A 21,507-nucleotide genomic window follows, 5' to 3' on the forward strand; every position below is an offset into this window, starting at 1 on the left:
GCTTTAATGGAAAAAGACTGACTCCTGAATAAGAAGGAATTCTGCCAACATACTGCCTTCAGACTTGAACTGTAGCATCGACTTTTCCCTTTGTCTCTAGCTTGTCAGCCTATCTGGCAGATTTTGGACTTGCCATCCTCCACAATTATGGGAGCCAATTCCTTAAAATAAAATTTTCTCTTGGGGCGCCTGGGTGGCGCAGTCGGTTAAGCGTCCGACTTCAGCCAGGTCACGATCTCGCAGCCCGTGAGTTCGAGTCCCGCGTCAGGCTCTGGGCTGATGGCTCAGAGCCTGGAGCCTGTTTCCGATTCTGTGTCTCCCTCTCTCTCTGCCCCTTCCCCATTCATGCTCTGTCTCTCTCTGTCCCAGAAATAAATAAACGTTGAAAAAAAAAATTAAAAAAAGATAAATAAAATTTTCTCTTTCTATAAATATGTATACATCCTGTTGGTTCTTACTCTCTGGAGAATCCTTTCTAATACCCTGTCCTACAGAACTTCCCTGAAGAGTGAGTTCATAATATCTCAACACTGACTCTTCTCCATTCTACTTTTAGAAACAGACCATTTTAATACCTTTGTCTCCCTTGGAAAAAAATAATAGACATTATCTACAGACGAGGAGAAACAATAAATGAAGCCAAACATAAAATTCATGTTGATAGATGTCAATTTTGTAGCACAATATGTGATTTCTTTGTATGAACTAATTTTAATGCTCCAAAAAATGGAAAAAAAAAAAAAAGGAAAAGGAGGAGGTAGAAGATAAGAGAAGGAGGAGAGAAGGAGATCAAGAATGAGAAGAAGGAGAAGAAAAAGAAATGAAATTATTGAAATGAACAATAGGTCGAAAAAAAAATCTAAAACAAAAAACAGCATCCGTCCAGGATGAATCAATATGTTGACCAAGCCCTTTTCTAGTAAAATGATATTTAGTTGTAAGAAAAGCAACCACAAAGGTTTTTTTTTCTTTTCTCCCTCTCTTTTAAAAATTTTTTTTAATTTATGATTCGAACATTGTCTACTTCAAAGTCTCATTTAAACTTTCTATAGTGAATCATCTTCATTGCATATTTTCTGAGTAATGGCAGTGAATCACTCTTTTAAAATGTTTTAAGAACTTAATGTTCTTTAGCACTCAACATTTAACATATTTTCTAAATGCTACTTTATATGAATATTGCTAAATAGCATTATAAGATCATCATTTTTCATAGAATTAGGTATCAAAATGTTATATGAAGGGATACTGTCTTGTTTCTGACATTCCAGAAAATATATTAATTGTTGACAAGATCAGGAAGCAGAATAGCATAGTATAACAACGCCTGAACTTGAAGTCAAAAGATCTAGATCCTAGTGCTAGCTGCCCCTACCACAGTCATCTTAGGCAAAACTATTTGATATCTTTACACTTCAGTCATGGCTGTATCTATAATATCTGAATATTATTATGAGTATTATGAGAGGTTATTTAATGTGAGAGTGCTTGGTACAGAGAGGGAATTGTCTATACTGCTGCAGTTTAGGGAGGTATGGAATCAATAATGTTGCATACAGTGAAAACGCATGGTGGAAGGAGGAGAGAGAGTCAAGAGGACAGTCAAGGATCTTGCTCTGGAGCTCTGGGCTAAGAACAAGGTGACACAAAGGCCTAAAGGACCCTCTGCAGAACCAGAATGTACAGAAACCTTGCTTCTATTGGGAGTCCAAAATATTTCAGGGCTGTTTTCTTGGAATGAATTGCTATCAGGAAACCCATATGTGGATTATTATGAATTACTGAAATTGTTATAAACACAAAGGACTTAGCATAGTTCTTGGTAACTAGCAGGCCTTCATTAAATGATAGCTGTCATTGTGTTTACTGTTACCATTATTATCAACATTAAATGAGAGAAGGAGGTGAGGGAAATTAAAGTCAAAGGAGGGCTCTCTGTGGATTATTTCTAAATTATTCTAGAAAGGATGAAAAAACATTTGATTTTCTCTGGATGAGCCGAACATAATCATAAAACTGATATAGCTCAGCAGATTCATCTGAATTGTCTGAATTACAACTGGAGGTGGGGCAGGGAAGCCTCTAGATATGAGACTTCTAGAGCTGGGGTAGGGACTAATGAGTCCTCACATCAGTGCATGTTCACCCAGGGTGAGAGCCCAAGGGTGGCATGTGTGCACGTGTGAACAGGGAGGTGATGATGTTAGAGCATTTAATCGCCATATACCTATGCATTAATGTAAGTAGGAAAACTAGGAAGGGAGCCTGATACATTCCTCTAAAGTCCGGGCACTTTATCTGTTTAACTTATTTGACACTGACTGCAGTCTTCTAAAGCTTGTATCCTTTCTCCCAATTGCTATGTGAGAAGATAGGGGTGCAGGGAGCCTGAGTGACTTTTCCCAGCGGGTATTGAAACTGGGATTGAAACCCAGGCAATCAGTCCTCCAAACCCCTGCATTTATGTAGTCTTCTTCCTGTGCCCTCTTCCCTTGATGATGTTATTCCCTAAGTTCTCCTCTGTGTAGAAGCAATATTCATTTTACATGGCACTGTAATTGGCACATGTTACATTTGCAGGAAAACTGTCCCCTTGTGAACACTGACCTGAGCTTTTTGAAGTGGTTTCCTCGTGAGTGTTGTTTACCATCACTGAGCGGCTTGTTGTTTCTCAGAGTGCTGGTGAGTATGGGTGATGGCACGTAATTTAAGCAGTCTGAACTTTGGCCACAAACCATTTGTGTCGCTAAACAGAAGAAACAAAGGGAAATCAAGCATACAATAATGGTACAAGTGCTAAATGGCAAAAATCATGATTTCTCAGTTTGCCCTCTTGGTGAATACTCTCCCAAGACATATTCATTCCTTTCATTGTTTTCTTTACAAAGAGCATACCTTATACATCTACTAACGTTAAGCATATTGCCTCTGCTTTAAATTGGATATTTATTTTTCATTTAAAATAATGTGCCTAAAACTAATGATGCTAAAACATTTACTGTCGTGCTGATAATTTCTCCAACTCTGTGTGCTACAAAAATGCAACCAAGCAGAAAAAAAAAATAGATTCTAGTTAAATTGACAAGATTTATATACTTTTTAAAAATGAAGAAAGTTAAATCTGGATCTTCATATTACTGGTTTTCATTAATTCTTGCTTCAACATTACAGAATTAGTGGGGAAGAAAGTGTCCTTTCAGCATTCTGTCACTTCACATATATTCATTTTTAATTAGAAATATTTCCGGTTAACTAAAATTAGGTCATACTAAACCTTCTAAAATATGACACTTAAAGTTTTGGCTGACTTTTGCCGTCTCCATAACATGTATATACAAAATGAAGAATAATTCTTATCATAGATTTCAATAGTTTTATTCAGAAAAAAACTCCCACATTTACTGTAGTTCCCAGGGCGTCTTCTACCTGTTCATAAAAGAATTACTCTGTGAGAGAAATGTTCAAGGAATGTATGAGTCGTTTTCCAGGCAGTCACCCACTCCATTGTCTGATGGTTAGGATTTAGCATTTCACAAGTAAAAACATCACTTTTTCTTATGGTTAACAAAATCTGGATTTTGAACACGAAAAAGGCTCAGAGCAGCAGAGTATTGTTGGTAAAAGGTGAGATGCTAGAAACCATTCTGCCGCCTTTCATTTCAGTGACTTCCCACCACTTCTGTTCACTGTTGGTGTGTATGCTATAGGTGTGTCCGCCTTCACAACTTTCCACTTGCGTGGAATTCCATCTGTTTAATCAAACCGAAACAAACTGTAGTGTCAAGGTCCTTGTACCTTAAAAGATTTCCTTCCTATTATCTTGTTAACCCATTGCATCATTCAGAAGAATAAATACCCCAGCTCAGCACACAGGAAATGTAACAAAAAAAAGGAAATAGACAATATTAAGATATACACATGTATGTGTCACACACACATGCGCACATACAAAATATATGGTCTGTGTAACGGAAGAGTCAATGATTTGTTAAACACATATAATGATGTCTGCCTAGTGCATTTAAAATTATAAACCCTGCTAACTGGAATTTGAATTTTTTCTCATTTTTTCAAAGAAGGTAATAATGATATAATGCTGAATTTGCGATAGAACTGTGTGGCAGGAAAAAGATGTAGCGGGATTCCAAATTCACTCCCAGCACACTTACATGTGCAAAGGAAATGCAGCTCCTTCATTTCTCTATGGCTGATTTCATTCTCCTTACGAGCCTCCATCCTGCTGGATAGAATGGACATTTCAACGCACCAACATTTGAAGAGTATCCTTTTGGTCTAAATTTCAATCTATTCATGTATGATGTGAGACCATCAATCACAACTGGTTAATGTTTTGTTTTGGGCAATTCCATCCTTCAGTGAATGCTCAGACTTTCAGAATGCTTCTTCCCCTTTGGGGTAGCAAGTGGGTACATGAGGGGCTTCACTGTGCTCTCTGTGGCCTGCCTGGCCATGCACTGGCTGGTGTCCTCTGAACTCTGGCTCCCCTGCTTCTGCCCCTGGGCATCTTGCTGGTGGCTGCTCCTGAAGTCTGAGGCTGCTCTTTCAGGTTGGTCTGAGGCCAAGGTTTCTCTCTGGTGACTTGGTTCCTGAAGGCTGGCTGCAACCTGGCTTCAAAGCTATTTTGCTTTGCCTAGAGATTTCTGCCAAGTTGGACAGCCAACACCATCTGCTTCCTTCTGCAGCCCTCCTCCTGCCAGCAGAAACTTCAGAACTCACTGCATTGTCTGAGTGCCAAGGGTAGCTCAAGAGGGCTAGCTCATACTCTGCCTAAATGTGTAGTAGCCCAGCATGCACTGCAAGTCAGTGCTCTCCCATACAGGAGTAGAGCTGTTCAGCTTATCTAGCAGATCTGTCCCTGCTGGGGCTTCAGCCAAGAGGAGGAAGCCAGCATTCCGTCTTTCCTCACCTGCCTCTTTCCTCACCTGTACCCGTTCACAGCTTCCTTCCATATTTCTCTTCCAGATTTCTAATCCTCCCTCCTTACTCCAAACCTCACAATCAAGTCACTGGATCAGCTTCTCCCCATGTTAATAGGACAATAAGGAATTTAGAAACAGTGTTTTATTTTCCAACAAATTCAGAAAAAAATTCCTATTTTGGTTTTCGTCGGGGGGGGCGGGCGGAAGATAAATAGTGAATCTTTTTCTTTGCACTCCTGCCACAAAAAGTTCAAACACACAGGCTTCCTTCCATCTCCACCTCCTCCCCTTTCCCCTGGCCTTTTCTTCAGGTTCCAAATAGAAAAGTCCAGTGATACATTTCCAAAAGATATTATCCTTGTTCTATGTGCAAAAGGAGCTGCAGTTTCAACGGTCTCTTAGGTTAATAAATCGATAAAGGAGTCATATTGTATTCTGAATGTTAGCAAACCTTAATAATCAAGAGATCTTCATTTATAGCTAGACTCGTTGTAGCATTTATGTGGCAGCAGAAAAAGAAGGCTTTTAGAAATTTGATATCTGATGGAATTGTTGTTTTTCATCTTATTTTATAGAATTATTTCTTATTTCATGTTTGGGCATCCTAAAATAACTTAATGACCCTCTCTGTATTAATAAAATGTGAGTTATAGTTCATTTAATCAAGAAAACTTCAAAATAATTAAACATTCTATTTGGATGTCTATTCAGATTTCAAAATAGCTCAACATGTATTTGGAAGGTGACCTCAAATTTTATCACTGAAATAAGATTCTGAATTCATTATTAAGTCCAAAATGAGGTTTTAGGTAAGTACCTAAGATTCTGTATATAATTTCCTTGTTTAAAAAACCTGTCAAAACAAAACTGCCATTTAATTGTCTACCTTGAACTTAGAAATTTTTGAGGTCCATGAAATTATATGCAATATTTAGTATCTACATTTTTATGGGAGGAAAATCATAGCTTGTATCAAGTCATTAAACCAGGGATTCTGATTCCCAAACAGGTTAAATTTTCTTCTGTGCTTTAAGCCCAATAATATTGAGTAGACAATCAATTCTTTGAGAGAAGTAGAGTATAAATGACAAATTGCACTTTGCAATGAAATAAGTAGGTTGAAGATTCTTATTATGAATAAAGTACTACTTTGTTAAAGGTAAATAACTATATAGTTACATAAGTTTTCCTTCACAAAAGATATAAAATCAAATGAACTCAAGGTGACTGGACAGAGTGCAAACTCCTTAGCGCTATACAAAATGCCGTCTACAGCTGACCTAGCTTAGTCTTCCCAGATTTACCTGTCACTTTGCCCTCACTGTATATCGCAGCCAAATCCAATTCCTCTTTCCTCTGAATCTCTCATGCATTTTCAAGCCTGTTCAAAATCTGTCTGTCTGGCAAACTTCTTCCTATCCCTCAGTGTCTCTTCCTCCTCCATATGCATAGTCACCATCATAGTGTTCTGAACATCTCGTTGCTGTAACAGCACGCTGGATTGCAACTGTTATTTCTGTATCCTTACCTACTATTAACAGGGACTATCTTGATGGCCAGGACAATATTATATTCATTCCACATCCCTAGGACTGAGCACAGTGCCTGGCATAGAGGAGAAACTCAATAGATGTTGGTTGAACTAATAATCAAAGATGAGGATTTAAGAGAGTTAATAAAGGACTCTGGCAGAGGACAGTGGGAAGAGGCTTAGCCTTTGGACAAAGAAACGTGAATTCACCATATTCTCATGACACTATCAAGAATGATACATCATTGTCCCAACGAAGATATTCACGTATCAGCTGGGAATAGTGGCAATTAGGGCTGCTCAGGCCTTATGACAGAGTACGACACCCTTCTGCAAGGACACCTGGATTACATCAGGACTCCTGAAGGCCTCCCATCTACCCTCTCCTATCTTAGCCTCTGTTACTCCTCCTTCTCATTTCTTTTCTTCCTGCCCCCCTCCCTTCCCTGTCATTACGTCAAAACCCATCCCTGCCTGCCGCACACACATACCAGGACCCAGATAATGTCAGTCAAGGTGGGTTGTTCTGGGCACTCTTCCACAAGCCAGTGTTACGGACGTGCCTGTTGAAGCTTACAGTTTGCAAAGCACTGTCACAATGTCACATATATCATCTCATATAATCTTAATTTGGGCCTAGTTATGTCAGGTCAGCACATGTGGGAAAAACCATAGCAACTTAAGTCGTCCAAGGCAGAGTACCTGGAGGAGCCCAGCCTGGGACAAGGTCTTTTAACTCTATTTGCACTTTGGAGTTCATGTTGGAAAACAGAGTGAAGATAGATGATGGTGTCCTTAGTATAACCAAATATTAATAAAAATGGTTTTGTTTTTCTAAAAGTAATTAATAGAAAAAAATTAAAATACATAAAGGCTATATAATGAAATACAATGCATCCTTCCTTACTGCAGCCCAAGATCTTTATCCCTGCTTTCCCAAGGTTACCACCATGAAAAATTTCTTGTGTATTCTTCCAGAAACATCTTTAGTGTATGTGTGTGAGATACATAATTGTGCTTTATAAAAATATTATATGTATTTATAAGTGTACACAACCAGAAATAATGCATGCTATAAATATACCTCTATATACAAATATAAGAACATTCAAATGTAAAAAATATAACATATAATCACACACATATAGCTATATGTATACATACATACATGAAATAATTCTACATAAACTTCTATCTATCCTGTCTATATGTGTTGTTTGTATACATATGTATGTATGTATATACACACACACATATATTCATATATATTCATATATCTATCTATATCTATCTATCTACATCTATCTATATCTATATCTATATCTATATCTATATCTATATCTATATCATCTATATCTATAGTTAACTATGGATCTGAATGTTAAGGGGCATGGCTGGTGGTGGAGGCTAGTGACATTATTATTTCTGATCATTTGCCAAATTTAATGAAGTGAATCAGGGAGCAGTTTTTTTGTTGTTAGAGAAGATAGCTGTTTATACAGTAGTGTCAGATCTTCTGTTGGGCCCAGACTGGTTTGGGCAGAGTCTTCTTTCCTAGGAAGCTTGGTCTGTGGGTCCCACTATTTACTGACTCTCAGAAGTTTTTCTGCTGTGATAGCAACTGCTGTGACCATTTGGGCTTCAAGACTGATCTGCTGGTTTCTTTGAAACACACCTATGGACGTGCTCGATGGAGTTGTCTAGAGTGGTAATTGACTGTTTATTGACTCCACCCAGCCTCCCTGCCAGTGAGTGGAGGGCAGTGTTTCAGTTATTTTTGGTGCCCTAGCACAGACCCCACACCTCCTTGAGTGCTTGTTGAGAAGATCTGAAGCTGTAACTGGCATTTACAATAGCTCACTGGCGAAGTCTACACAGAGCCCTTGGAGAGGTAGATGTCTTTTCTTACTGAATAGTCATCAAGAGCATTCTCTCTTCTAGACACCATTTGGAAGTAGGTCATTTATCTTTAGTGCTTCTAGCTTCCTCTTCTATCCTCATACTGTTTGAAACTAGCAAATGAAAGCAAGCCATTTGGTGTGATTTCTGTGCTTGACAGCTGAGGTTATTTTGGGGGGCGGCCATTGATTTATGTTCTGAAATATTCACACAGAGTTCATGTACTCTTTGTTCTATTGGGGAAGAAATAACCTCGAATCTCTTAGGAAGCATGCAGTGAAAAAAGAAAATAAAAAAATGGAACAACGACAACAAAATGGAAAGAAAAAGACCAAGAACTTCAACTCCATAAACTCATATACATAGATTCTTTAATGACATAGTTGCTAGACTTGGAAGCAGTAAGATTGGACTGGAACACACCAACTGGAAACCTGCATTCAGTCCTAGCTTCACCATGGATCATGAGGCAGGACTGCTCCAAGCTTCAGCTGCCTCACCTGTGGCATAGTCTAACTGGGAAAGAGAAGTCTAAGTAGATACAATAGAGGTACCTATGCTCCCATAAAGTTCCAGGTGGAAGAATCATTCATTTATCCTGTGTTTGGGAGAGAGCAGAAGTTAAAGGGATATGGATTTTGACCCAGCTTAAGGAAGAACTGTCTACTATAAAGTTTTCAAAAAATGAAGTAGACTGCTTTGTAAGGTGATAAATTCTCTGGTACTGGAAAGATCTGAACCATCCTGGATAGAAGAATGTCTTAGGTGGTTTCCAAGTTCCCTGACATCCCTTAAGAATATGATTCTGTGACTAGTCTAAGGCAGCACTATCCAATTAAACATTTTCTGCAGTGATGAAAAAGTGATATATCTGTACTGTCCAAAATGGTAGTCACTAGCCACATGTGCCTGTTGAGCACTTTAAATGGGGCTAGTATGGCAGAGGAAATTAATTTTTAATTCTAGCTAATTTTAATTTAAAAAGCCACACATGGCTAATGGCTACCATAGAAGTCTGGCTCTGAAATCCTGCATTTTTCTGGCTCTCATCATCATGACCTGTCACATTATCATCTCATATTCTGTCCTGGACACTGTATATAAAATTGCTTTATTTAGGATATGATCTTTCTTTAGAGGGAATTATTTCTTGAGAAAGAAGTAGAACCCAAAAACATGGAAGTGGAATAAAGAATAAGAATAGATGGCAAATAAACTATTGCCAAACTGGAAAGTGCAGCCAGAGAATCTATTGAACAGCCACAATAAAAACACTGGTGTTTCTAAGAAGTCTAAAGATGTGAACTCCCCCTGGTCGTGGGGGTGGGAGAGAAGTAGCTCTGAGCTCAGTGCTCCCAACCAACATACTGTTGCGCTGAATACAGGATTCTTCCCGCAGTACACGCTCAGTGGGCTGTTGTTCTTTTTCCTACACGTTTTAAGAGCACTAGAGATTTAGAACAATGTGATAAAGTAACCTCAGGCTTCATGTTACTTCACCAGAAAGAGGAAGTTGTTTGAATTAGAACTTATCATTTCAGATCAGGAAGAGGCCTCAGAGATTATATAATCTAGTCTCTATATTTTATACAGAATAAAACCAAAGCCTGAAGCCCAGAGAAGACTTGTGTCTTGCCACAGTCATGTGGTTATTAATAGTAGAATATTTCATTTGTGAAAAAAAAGTTGGTGTGTAATAAATAACACATAGTTACTCATCGAAAAGGTAACCTTTTTCTTAAAAATGAAAACAAAAATAGTGATTCCCAAGAGCTTACTAGAGCTGAAGAAGAGTCAAGGATGTTGTTAACAGCTTTCCTGGGGAACGTTTCAATCCTCTCACGTTTTCTGAGAGTGTGACAGAGGCCTTTACTGGAAACCTGTGTGGAGGACTGGATTGAATTCCTGCTCACGCTTGCCTCGGCCAAGACTGTGTCTCCTCAGACTTGATCCAGAGGGGAACTGCAGTGTACTCAGGGGCTGTTGTAGGGCTGTATTCTCTCCAAACAAGGCTCTCTGGGGCAGTTCCCAGGAAGAAATTCTTCCCCCTCATAGTTCATTGAACATTCTTGTGTGTCCCCTAGAAAATGACAAAATCTAAACAAACAGGTTCTATTTTCAGTTTGTCTTTCTGAAAACCAAACTTCACCCACATGAAACTAGCCAGCAGGCTTCAAATGCTGAAGGCTTCTAGGTACTTTCTGAGTTTGCTCTGACTCATGTCTTACCTACATTTTTATCCTTGATTTAAACAAAAATAAAACAAAATAAAGCAGAGAAATGAGGGCTGTCTTTCAATGTAAACTATTTGATTTTTCCCACATCCTCATCTTTTCTCCATTACCACGTAAAACTCTTTTTTCCTTGAAATGGGTATAGAATTCAGATAACCAACATATTTGGAAGAATATTTATGGAGCATTTAGCCTTTAGACATTCTGCAGTTTAATAGAAGGTACTGTCATGTCAAATGCTATGATCTAATCACATTTCTTTTCATAATGACTAACAAATTATCATTATGTCACTTGCCCATATAAAAACCATAATTGGCTTTCTTCCGGGATCTTTTTAGATTAAATATGACCTCCTAAGCCTAGCAGCTTATCATTAATGTTTTCTTTCCTTCTATATATCAAACTACTTCTTATTTTTTTTAAATGCTTATTTATTTATTCCAAAAGAGAGTGTGACAAGCAGGGGGTGGTCAGAAAGGATCCCAAGCAGATTTTGCGCTGTCAGTGCAGAGACGGGCATGGAGCTCAATCTCATGAACCATAAGATCATTATCTGAGCCAAAACTAAGAGTTGGATGCTTAACCGACTGAGCCACCCGGGCACCCCTCAAACTACTTCTTAAATTTGCCCCCAACCCCACTGTTACTCATTCCTTTTCAGCTTGGCTATTCTCCTTGCCATGCCCCCCTCCCCTAAATTCTTGTTTATGATCTTCTTTATGCACTCCTTGCATGGCATTCCATACCTCATTCCCTCTATTCAGGACTATCCCCTCTTCCAAGAATGGGCTTAAAGCTGATTCTCTTCTAGAAACCTTCCCATCTAAGCCCATCCAAGACTTGTATTCTATCACTTATCTACTCTGAGAGTCCCAGCATGTTTTGTTTTGCTTTGTACTATTTCCATGCAAAAAGCTGTAAACCTTTAGAGCTAGGGATATAGGGTGGGAACAGACTACACAGATACACAGTTGGCTCTACCACTGTCAGTCTCCAAATAAAGACTGGAGTTCAGATTGGCTGAGTGACATGTCCAAGATCACACAGATTTAGAAGTCACATCTCCAAGACCACTGCTCATTTCATCACACTACATTGCCTTTTAGTTTTGTACCTGTGTTATACTAATAACTGAGAAAAATATAAATAGTATTACATAATACATAAAGAAAAATTCACAACTGCATTAGAGTGAGGCTTATGTTTTCATTACTTAACATTGCGACTGTGACAGAGACTGCTGGGCCATGTTTCTCAGTCTTCTCAGCAGTGAGATGCAATTGTGAGACAGTTCTGATGAACGGGGGGTGGGGGGAGGGCGGGAGGGGGTTAAAGTAATGTATGTAGCTCCAGGTCTGGCCCATAAAAACCTCCTCACATACCTCCATGCCCTCTCCTCTTACTCTGCTGGTGGATGTTGGGCTCCAGGATGACCTTGGAGGCCAGAGTTGAAGATGGTGGAGTCATAAGATGAAAGACGCTTGGTCCTGTGATTCAGGAGAGCTGCCCGATGATTCAGAGCACCCATTTTGAACTGTGTTATGAGCAAGACACTATGAAGTTAACAACAGACTGTGTTCAGCCACTGAAATTTTGACTAGCATCTACCCAAACTAATATTCATTCATTACATAATTCTTACAACATTCCTATAAACTAGGTATTATCCCCATCTAACAAATGGAAAACCCAAAATGACAGTGGTCACACTTCTCACATGAGGCACAGCAATGATATGAACCCAAGTCTATCTGATTCCACATGCTGGGTTTTTTTTTTTTTTTTTCATGAATACAGAGGTTCCTGTGATGACAAGATTCAACTTACAGACTTAGATAAGAACCATTTTATGAACCTATGCTGAAATGCATCAGTTCTGGCCACTACCAACAGATGGCAGTAGTGGCTGCCTATAGATAGTCACTGAATTTATGAACAAAAGGATTTAGGAATATCATAAAATGAAACATAGCCTGTATGTGCATGGAGGAGTTTCTGAATGCTTTGCTGCCTTTTCTCTGTGAGGAGTGATTTTACCTTCTTGAGAACTATCACTGAAATTTATTCAAACTTGTGGGCCTCTAATTCTCTCCTCTGACAGCTGAGGAAACCAGCCTAAAATCATTTGCAATCAGTACATTCTTTCAGACTCTGACATTCTATTGTGTGTGTGTGTGTGTGTGAGAAGATAGCAAGAACTGACCCTGTAAAGAAATTCACACTGAGCTGTCCCTCTCTCCCTAGGGGAGACACGCTGGGTAGTAAATTATGTTCTGTGATTACTCTTAGCAATGGGTCAACAGGGCTATAACTAATACCTGTTTATTTATTTATTTATTTATTTATTTAGCTTCTTTATATTAAAATTTTTTAACGTTTATTTATTTTTAAGAGACAGAGAGAGACAGAGCACGAGCAGAGGAGGGGCAGAGAGACAAGGAGACACAGAATCTGAAGCAGGCTCCAGGCTCTGAGATGTCTGCAGAGAGCCTGATGAGGGGCTTGAACCCACGAACCATGAGATCATGACCTGAACCAAAATCAGACACTCAATGAACTGAGTCACCCAGGCGACCCTAGCTTCTCTAAATTTTAAAAATTTCCTCCAATAAACACATGTAATTGTACAATTAAAATAAGATTACAGATGGACACTCAAAACCAAGCAAGCAGTGTGAGGAACACACTATGAAAAGAATGAGGCAGTATGACAGAATGGTTGACAAAAAGGTTTTGGATCATGATAATCCTGGTTTCAAGTGTTCCTATAGAACTAGGTAGACTAGAGAACTAGAGAAATACAGATTATTGAACTGTCCTGCATACTGTGGTTGCTGCTTATCCACATGTGGCTATTTAAATTTAAATACAACTGAAAACACACTTCCTCCCATTAGCCACATGTCAAGTGCTCAATAGACACCCCACTGAACAGTGCAGATATAGACTAGTTCCACCACTGCAGAGAGTTCTACCGCAGGCTGACAGTCCAGAACTCCACAGAAAGGCCCTGAAAGTGGAAGAAGGAGAATTGCCAGAGTCAGAGTCTTCTGTCCAAATACTTCCTTCCCCAATATTAATTTATTAAAAAACCACTAAATGGCAACTATGTGACATATTAATGGCTACAATTTATTAAGCCCTTTGCACACATCATTTATCTAATCCTCACGATCTGAAAGGCAGGTATTATTAACTATTATAATAGTTACTATATTATACTATTAATAATTAATACGTGTATCAATTATTATAATCATTAATTAATAATTACGATTAACTTGCTTTTTAGAAGTGAGAAAACAGAGGCTCAGAGAGGTTGAATAATGTGGCTGAGATCACATAGCTTGGAAGTGGCAGAGCTGGGATTTAACTTCAGCATCTGTCTGACTCTGTGCTTAACCAGTAGGCTCCACTGCTTTCCCCCTTATCCTACCTCTCTGAGGCACAGTTTAAGAGCTGTGGAGATATGCCAATGTATGCAACAGTAACTACTTTCAAAGCCTGTTGGTATACACCTAGTTGGGAAATAAATGGATAAACATGTATAAAACTACCTATAATTACAGAACAAGCTCTGTTAAAGCAAAATGATAGATATGGTAAAAAGAAATATGGAGTGGACTGGAGGTAAGAAAACCAATTAGGAGGCCATCGCATTAGTCAGGGCATAATCAAGATAAGGTGTAGGAGTTGAAGAGTGGAGATAGTGGAAATGGGAAAAGGCAGGGAGGAAGAACAGTTAGTATTCAGGGACTATTTGAATTTAGCGAGAAAGAAAAAAAGGGAGGTATGGTTACCAGTCTTCAACATGAGCTCCCTCCCCAGTGTTCCTTGCCTCCTGGTACTCATGCTTTGGTGAGCCCCTCTCATATTAGAGCTGACCTGTGTGACCAGTAGGACATGGTACAAGTGATGGCATGTGACTTCCAAGCCTAGGTCATAAAAGACAATGCAGCTTCCACCTGCTCTTTTGGTTTGCCCACTCTATGGGAGGCCAGCCACCATGTTGTGAGGTCACTCAAAAGTCCTACAGGGAGATCCACATGGGGATGAACCTGTGAGACATAGTAAGTGCTTATTATTGTTTTTAGCTGCTAAGTTTTGGGATGATTTACTGTGTAACAACAGATAGCTAAAGGAGGCATCAGAGTATTTTATGATTTCAAACTTCAGTGATGATAGAGCTAATTATCCATTTTCTTTCTTTTCAAAACATAATCCATACGAACAAGCTAATTTGTGATCCAATCCCATGTAGACTTTTATTCAAAGAAACAGCTGTCTGGCAACTGAAAAGTAGATACACACTATTTAATCCTTTACAACAGTCTCTCCTGAATGTGCTGGAGGGGGGGACTACTTTCAGAATACTTAGCTAAATTTCTTTAAAATCTTATTTCCCCATCTTATCCTCTATATTGCCTTGATACCAAATTAGTTCCAAAATTTGTCTTCAAGATCTTTTCAAAACGGTGTACCATAAACTCAAGCTGAGTAGTCTTTTGTCACTCTCTTCATTGATCAGAATTTTATTATGGGGAATCTCTATTAACCTTTGTCTTTTCAGCTTTCCTATCCTCTCAGTATTTGTATTCCTACAACAAAGCAGAGCTCAGGAACCATTCCTGAAAGCAAAGAATCCTCTTTTAGAGGGAAAGAGTAGGGGAGACAGAGTGAGAGTGTCCATGTCGCAACTGCAAATAAGAAAACAAAAATTCCTGGGGCTCCTGGGTGGCTCAGTCAGTTAAGTGACCAACTTTGGCTCAGGTCATGATCTCACAGTTCATGAGTTTGAGCCCCGTGTTGGGCTCTGTGCTGACAGCTTGGAGCCTGGAGCCTGCTTTGGATTCTGTCTCTCCCTCCTTCTCTCTGCCCCGCCCCCCCCCACTCTCTCTTTCAAAAATAAATAAACATTAAAATTTTTTTGAAAAAAGAAAACAAAAATTCCTTGCAATTTTTTGTTCATATGTATGCTCGCCACAGAAACCAGTCTCAGAAGGTAGCCTGGTACAGATGAATTCATTTACTATCTGTATGACACTTGAGGATGTCACATAGCATTTCTGTATCTCAGTTTCCTCATTTGCAAAATGATAATATCTACCTGATGGCTTGTGGAAGGATAATAGGAGTTAACGCACAGAAAGCATGCAATAGATATTAAAGTCTAAAATATCTCAATTATTGGAAATTCCATGTCCTTAAATGTTACACAAGGGGTAAGTGATTTCACATGTGAGTATTTGAGTATTCCTTATAAAACATGCTTTGTTTGCCTCTTCTCATATTTTGAGATAGCTGTTTCTATGATTGTTAGGACAACAGGTGGCTGTGATATTGGTGTGGAATTGAATAACATGCATCACATCTGGACCCAAAAGCTGTAAGCACATTAACTCTGATTTATATCATGTCATATGTGACCAACACCTTCTACAACCAAGTTTTTTTTCATATTTTTCTGCATATTTGTTTCTGATTATGAATATATATAATAGTATCTATCTAGTGTAAGCATTCAACTCAACTCTCCAACTACTTTTTGGGCCCCTACTATGTGCCACAGTTCTTGGTATTTTGTTTGTATCAAGGCACAAAAAGCCAAAGACCTGCCCATTGGATGGAGCTTACATTCTAGTGGGAGAATACAGAGAATAAATAATAAACATATAATATTAGTAAATTATATAGGATATTAGAAAGTGATCATTACAACAGAAAAATAAGGAGGGTCAGAAGTGAGGTGGCAGGTGGCAGTTTGCTATGTAATAAAGCTGTCAGGGTAACTTCATGGAGAAGGTAAGATTTGTACAAAATCTTGAAGAAGTGAGGAAGTTGGCCAAATGTTCCAAACAAAGGGAACAACTAATGCAAAGGCCCTTGGGAGGCTGTATTCCTGCATACTGAAGAGATAGCCAGGAGGCCAGTGTATTTGGAGCAGAGTGAGAGTCAGAGATCTAAGGGGCAGCAGATCATGTGGGGTCTTTTGGGCCATTGCAAAGATGTACCACTTATCCTAAGGGAAAACCCAATCACTGGGGAGTTTGAACATAGGAATGACATCATCTGATATATTTAAAAGAATCCCCCTGGCTGCTGAGTGTTGTGAGGGGAGGGTAGAAGCAGGTATAGCACATAGGAGTCTCTTGTAATGCTCCAGACCGAGATGATGCAGGCTTGGGCAAGACTGTAGTAGTGGAGGTGAACTACTACTCCACCTACTTTATAGCTTTCCCCTAGATATAAAAAAACAATTTTGATTCTCAGATAACAACCAGATGATTAAACAACTTTCTAATATTCTAGGAACAAAGTTATGTTATCTTGCATATTTAGAAAATGCTCATAAACTATAAGGTCATTCCCATCCAGTCAGAAAAAAATACCTTTAAACACACAGTGATTGTGAGTTATGCCTCAAATCCAGTTCTAAATTAGAGATTAGACCAAGTGCAGAGTTGCTCTTTCTTTCACATATCTCAAACCTCCCTCTCTTTCCCACCATAGAAGAGTATAAATGTGGTAGACAGCATAATTAATGAGCAGTAGGAGAAAATTACAGAGACCATCATGATATGCCTTGAAAATGGATCCTGAAAATAAACTGTATATTTCTTCTTCATAATTTTCTCTACTTTCAAGAAGAGCAATATCAGGATGGTGAGAATTTCCTTGCAATGCAGCCTCTTCTCCCAAAATGCATGATCAAATTTATTCTCCTTAAGGTCACAAAGTTATCCTGATATGCAAATCTTCTCAATCTATCATAATTGTTAGGGCTGTGTATGCTTGGTATATAGAAAGAAAAATAAAAATACCAAGCCAATAAAAGTGGATTATAAAGAAATTATATTGATAGATCTATGATGAATAGTATGGCCATTACTTCTCTATGGATAGTATCTGATATGCCCAAAGACAGATTCATAATATGCACAACCAGGGGTGCCTGGATGGCTCAGTTGGTTGGGCATCTGACTATGGCTCAGGTCGTGATCTCTCTGTGAGTTCGAGCCCTGCATTGGGCTCTGTGCTGACAGCTCAAAGCCTGGAGCCTGCTTTGGATTCTGTGTCTCATTCCCTCTCTGTCCTCCCAGCCCCTAACTTGTGTCCTCTCTCTCTCTCTCTCTCTCTCTCTCTCTCTCTGTGTGTCTCTCAAAAATAAATAAATGTAAAAAAAGAAAATTTAAGAGTATGCACAGCCAGAGTAGTGAAGTGGATAAATCTGATTTAGAGATGGAAGCCTTGATGCAAGTGAGTCCTGAATTGGGAATGAGAGCTTCCCTAGAGACCTGGGTTCTCTAGATTAATCTAATGCTTCTTCCATTCTTTTGAGAGCCATTAGGGGAGTCTTTCCAAGAGCTTTAGATGTATGTCATTAGCTATCTTTTGGACATTCTTCACATACATTCATCTAGTTTATCTTCCAAGCTAGTGACCTGGAAATCTTCCATCATTTTCTTCCCTTATTCCCCATTTTGGTTAAGGTTCCATTGAAGAAACAGAACCACTGTGGAAATTAAGGACTAAGGAATTCATTGTAGGAATTATATATCATGCAATTATAGGAAATAAAGACAAGAAAGGATCAGAGAAAAATCACTAATGAGCTGCTGGAATGCAACTATGAAGGCTGATGTTGAAGTCCATGGAAGGTTGTTGACTCTTTGTGGCAACTGCCTCTGAATCCCAGTGAACCATCTGATGGTGGGCCTGGGATCACTCTTGGTCAGGAGGGCTGGCAGTCAGGAAGGAGAGCTGGACATACGTGGAAAAGAGTGAGGAAAAACTAGAATCCAAGAATAAACTAGAATCCACAAGGAAACATTGGAACTCATGTCTCTCTCACTGCATCTAATCCTGAAGACCAGCAGGAAAAGCTGTTACCATAAGTCTGACAGCTGTTTGTGTGCCCAGCCCAGTACTTGGAGAGGTGGTAGGAAGATATGGGCAATAGCTAGACAAGGTATGGGCCAGGTGCTGCTCAGGTGAGTCAGCAGATCAGTGACAATGTGATTGCTGCTGTTTCACTTCCACCTTCCAAACCACGGCCAAATGCCTTGTGTGACCACCCTTGACCCAGAACTGTACAGAGAAGGAAATTCTGGGAAATGTAATTACAACTAGTAAAGTTGACAGAGTACAAAATCAATGTAATCCTTACATATCAATCAATTTTAATTCTTACAGTTTTCTTAAATATGTCCCTTTCTTTCCTTCTCTTCTATCATTGTTGTAGTTCAGATCCCTGGCCTCTCTCTCCTGATCTATCAGCATAGCAGAGATACAAAACATTTGATGAATTTTAGGGTCCTGCTTGTAGGTACTATGATAAGAGCTTCTGCCCATCTAACTCTCTGTGGGCATCCCAGAAATTTCAGGAATACTCTTGTTTGGCTTCATCATCACTGGCCAATATTGTTGGCATCACTCTTTCTCCCCTGCAGACATGTTCATAAGTACTGTTCATGTGTACTCATTAGTACTCAAGAATGTGTATGGGCCAGAATGGAGAGGGTAAGTAGATATTAATAGCAGCTAGCATTTAATGTGTTAGGTATTTTATCACATAAATTATTTCACAGTAATGTTTCAACCAACACCTCAATTTGATAAAAAAGAAAACTTAAGTTTGTAGCAGCTAAGTGAATCATCCAAAGTGAAACTATTAGCAAGTAGTTGAGCTTGGACTTAGACCTGGGAGTGTTTGTTTCTAAAGCAGATGCTCTTTTGTTCCCAAAGCAGATGCCCAAAGAGCCAGGGGTAGGTCTTCTTTTTCAGTTTTCACAACCACCAGGGTGGTTTATCTTTTTGGGTTTGGGATCTTGTTTTCCTGGGTTGGATTCCATTTGTGGTATTTGTACAGAAGATGCCCAGCACAAATGCCTCCATGAGCTGGACAAGTACCATAAATGAGTGAAGAGGCAGGAGGTTGGGATGGATGAGGGGTGGTGGGGGGAAACTGGAAAACTTAAACCCTGTCTAAGGGGCATGGAGTGAATCAACTGTAACCAATGATTGCCTGGCTGGAATGTAGACTCTGTTACATAAAAGTTATAATATCTTCTAACTTAAAATGTTCACTCAATATTTTTGCTAAAGATAACATGGCCCTAACAATATTTTTAAGATCCTTTGTAGACTAAAGAGAACACTGATCAGAGTCCTCTAAGGGCTGCTAATTTGCAGCCTTTACTCTAGAGACATTGTGCTTATTTCTCTAGATTTATGCGTGTTATCACTGACTCCTCCAAAAGTTGATCTAAATACTGGAGGAGTGGGGAGAATCACAGGTCAACCTGTGGCTGGCTTAGCTGCTTTGGACTCCAAAGGCCTACAGACCTGTAGGATTCTCCTGATGAGAATCAGGCAAAAGCTAAAAAACCAAGGCATCTGGACAGAAACGGACATGAAAGGAGCACACAGTGAGCAACTGTGTGGGTGACTATGAGAGCATGAGTCAGTGGATGACATGTGGGGGTAGGAGTCAATTGTGCATGTGAGGTTGGTATAGAGGACTACAAGCAGAAAGAGGAAAGGGCCAATCGTAGGAAGAAAGGGAGAGAAAAGAGGGAAGAAGGAGAAGCCACTTGCACTTTTACCCAGTGCATCCATGGACATGTTCTATCTGCCAATCTTTCCCCCCCCAATATGTGTGGGGACAAGCAGGCGTTAATGCTCACTAGGCTAGAGATGGGCAATTTCATGGCCAGGGAACATATATTTAGGAATTTCTTCTGGCCACTACTTTCACCAGCATCTTTCTTTTCTAACAAGTTATAAATAGTTCCCTATCATCCTTTTGCTAACTGCTTAGAAATGTCATAGCTTGGTTTGGGCATCTCAGAATCCCAAATGAATAGATAAATGATGGCTAAGAAAAAATTATGATTATAATTAAAGTACAGGATTCCAAGACATTCCTGTCTTCCTTGTCAAAGATTTAAGGCCTGTGGTGAAGGAACCAGAACCATCAAGTTAATATTGGCAAGCATATTAATATGTGAGTAAATTCACAAAATTGAGTGCACTGATGGCTGGCCCTGCTGCAGCAGTGAAGGGACAAGAAGAGTGTGGACACAGCAAGCAAAGTACATCACAGCCTCAGAGAGGGCTTCTGCCTCCAGAGCTCCCCAACATTGTGACCTCATTCTTGACCCATCTTGTTCCTTTAGCAGGCCAGAAGAAGTTGAATGCATATTCTGAAACTTCTTTTTTCCACTTTGTGAGAAAAAATTATACAATTTGAGGTGATGCTCATATGATGGATGTGCAGTTTTCACATCATAAAACGCAGGTGCTAAGTGAGCCTGGCGTGTGCAACACTCCTACGCAGAAACCATCTGTGAGAGAGCCCCAGCGTCAGTTACCTAGGTACATTTCGCATTTTTAGAGGGCAGGAAGGAAGGGCAGAGATGATCTTGGATGTACAGTGTAGTGGGCTAGCCTCATGGATTCCACTTCATGGATGTTCCAAATTCCTGCTCATGTTTTGGAACAGACACCATCATTTTACATAGATTGGTATGTTTCTTCCCAGATTTCTCTCTTTTCTCAAGTCCCATCTCCATCTTTAATGTAAAAGATTTTTTAAAAATCAATGAAGTTTATGTTTTCTCATTAGAAAAATAAGGGGCTTAGTGTTAATCTTCTTGAGTCAGGAATATTTTCAAGGATATGATGAAAACCACGGACCATTCTCTATAAAAATGTATATGCCTACAAACACTCAAACCTTTTCACATTTTTCCCTAGGGCAGTGGTTCTTAACTTGTCTGTCCATTAGAATCACCTAGAGAACTTTAAACACTATAGATGCCTGGGCCCCACCCCAGAAAAATTAAATCAGTATAGCTCAAACGGCCTGTGTGTACACATTGGAATGTTCAAAAATCTC

The 21,507-nt window shown here is 39.3% G+C and overlaps 1 protein-coding gene and 1 long non-coding RNA gene across 3 annotated transcripts in view; one reads left to right on the forward strand and one right to left on the reverse strand.

Annotated features, from left to right (window-relative positions):
• Positions 1-2,588: 2,588 nt before the first annotated feature.
• The window catches only part of LOC123592921, a 112,395-nt gene continuing 93,476 nt past the window's right edge, over positions 2,589-21,507 (reverse strand). Inside the window, exon 3 of the long non-coding RNA XR_006710012.1 lies at positions 2,589-2,746. This is a non-coding gene — a long non-coding RNA (uncharacterized LOC123592921). The remainder of the gene's footprint in view (positions 2,747-21,507) is intronic.
• Positions 14,579-21,507, forward strand: part of IL21 (interleukin 21) — a 37,244-nt gene continuing 30,315 nt past the window's right edge. The window contains exons 1-2 of one of the 2 annotated variants that reach the window (XR_006710006.1): positions 14,585-14,677; positions 15,928-15,993. The gene's annotated coding sequence lies outside the window, so the exon portion shown is untranslated. Of the gene's footprint in view, positions 14,678-15,927; positions 15,994-21,507 lie in introns of both variants that reach the window. The other variant, XR_006710002.1, reaches the window with a different exon arrangement.

Source organism: Leopardus geoffroyi, chromosome B1 (assembly GCF_018350155.1).
Source record: "Leopardus geoffroyi isolate Oge1 chromosome B1, O.geoffroyi_Oge1_pat1.0, whole genome shotgun sequence".
Lineage (NCBI taxonomy): Eukaryota > Metazoa > Chordata > Mammalia > Carnivora > Felidae > Leopardus > Leopardus geoffroyi.